General features: G+C 32.2%; 1 non-coding gene across 1 annotated transcript; it reads left to right on the top strand.

Annotated features, from left to right (window-relative positions):
• The first annotated feature begins 281 nt into the window (after positions 1 to 281).
• On the top strand, positions 282 to 385 carry LOC111828409. The gene has a single exon (XR_002832274.1). It is a non-coding gene; the product is annotated as a U6 spliceosomal RNA (small nuclear RNA).
• Positions 386 to 1,595: the final 1,210 nt, after the last annotated feature.

The following is a 1,595-nucleotide window of genomic DNA, read 5'->3' as shown; positions in this document are numbered from 1 at the left end:
GGTCTTTTAAAGAGCTTTATAAGGTAAAATGAGGCAATTTGGGTGAGCCCTAAATTTAATCTGGCAAGTGTTATTAAAAGAAGACTTTTGGACATCAACAAGGAAACAAGTTGTAATAGAATGAATACTTGTGCCCTCTATAATTTATAAGATGAAGTCCTACCTAAAACCCAATGTGATGTATACATATGGTGCCTTTGCGATATTATTAGGGTTAGATGAGGTCATGAGGGTGAAGTCCTTGTCCAAGGGCATTAGTACCTTTATAAGAAGAAATAACAGTGTTCCCTTCAATAACACTAAAATTGAAAAAAAAATACAGAGATGATTAGAATGGCCCCTGTGCAAAGATAACATTAAAATTCATGAAGTATTCAAAAGAAGGAGAAGGAGGAGATGGAGGATGAAGCGCAGGCAAAGATATACAAGAGAATATATTCTTTCTTTTCCCCCAATGTGTGAGAAGGTAAAGAGGAGAAAACTGTCTACAAGCCAAATCAGCTAGCACCTTGGTCTTGAAGTTTTGGCCACCAGAACTGTGAGAAAATAAATTTCTGTTGTTTAAGCCACTCAATCTGTGCTATTTTGTTATGGCAGCCCTAGCAAACAAATGCAACCAATATTTGTTATGGTATTATGATAATAATGGCTAATTCAAAAAGGAGATGGAGAAAATGAATAATGCATAAAGGGAAATGGTACAGAATGGGAAGTAAACAAGTGAAAAATTATTTCAAATAATGTATTGGGTTTGACTTCATCACCAAGTCAGACTGACTTTTTTAGAAAGGAAAAGTAAGGTCGAAAATTGAAACAATTACATAAAAATGAGAGAGCTAAACCTGATACTAGTTATTAATATGACCAAATTTTATGAAAAATTATTTTCACTTTAGAAAATCACTGTCTGGCCCTGTCTAGTGTGGCTCAGTTGGTTGAAGCATCTTCCTGTGGGTTCAATTCCCAGTCAGGGAACATACCTAGGTTGTGGGTTCAATCCCAGATCAGGGCATGTACATGAAGCAACTAATTTCTCTCTCCTCTTTTCCACCCTTTCTTAAAATAGAGAGAGAGAGAGAGAGAGAGAGAGAGAGAGAGAGAGAGAGAGTTACTGCCTAACACTTTGTGGGGGGGAAAATTCACCTGTTTAAAATTTAGCAAATGGGTATTATTTTAAACTAGTCTTAGAAAGTATAAAATGATCCTGTGTCATATCTATGCATTTTGATAAAAGAAAAATAGTCACAGGTCAATGATATAAATAATATATTCCCATTTTGAAAACTATTCTTAAAATTAGAATAGTTAGAAAAATCTAAGTTATATCCTCAATGACAAGAAAATATAGTATTTGTATCAATTAAAAAGAGAAATCATTGTATAAATAAATATAGATAGTTACTGTATAAAAATTCAAAACTTAAGTTAGCAACAGTGTTAATTATAGAAAATAAGGATTAGGTGCATGAACTATAAATCTCTTATATATTTACAGATACATTTTAAATTTACTTTACATTATATTTTTCTTCTTTTTATATGTAATTAGGGGTCTGTAATTTTATGTTAATAATAAAATTGAGTTTACAAACATG

The sequence above is a fragment of the Myotis lucifugus genome, unplaced genomic scaffold (assembly GCF_000147115.1).
Source record: "Myotis lucifugus unplaced genomic scaffold, Myoluc2.0 scaffold_354, whole genome shotgun sequence".
NCBI classification, from domain to species: domain Eukaryota; kingdom Metazoa; phylum Chordata; class Mammalia; order Chiroptera; family Vespertilionidae; genus Myotis; species Myotis lucifugus.
Note: the sequence above shows the minus strand (reverse complement) of the source record. Positions and strands in the feature narration are given on the sequence as shown.